The sequence below is a fragment of the Penaeus monodon genome, chromosome 30, assembly GCF_015228065.2.
Source record: "Penaeus monodon isolate SGIC_2016 chromosome 30, NSTDA_Pmon_1, whole genome shotgun sequence".
NCBI classification, from domain to species: Eukaryota; Metazoa; Arthropoda; class Malacostraca; order Decapoda; family Penaeidae; genus Penaeus; species Penaeus monodon.
The window spans coordinates 12,979,841-12,980,136 of NC_051415.1; positions in this window are offsets into that span (position 1 = coordinate 12,979,841).

Consider the following 296-nt stretch of genomic DNA (forward strand, 5'->3'; position numbering starts at 1 on the left):
GCTTTTATGATACAATGTTTGCAGGCTAAAGTTGATGTATAGTTATCAATAGGCGATGAGATCATTGTTGGTTCCTAAGGATATTGCAAAATTGTTGGCTTTGATTTTACAATGATGCTTTGTTTTTTCTTTTAGTAAATGAAGAAATCCCACTGACTGCCATCACTATTATCATCTGTAAGTTTGTCATCAATGTCTTGCAATAAAAATTATTTTGGTTCATGTCTACTGTGACCTACTGTGCACTAAAGGAAGAGATTGACATAGTAACTGACAAGGTTTAGTAGCCATTAAAT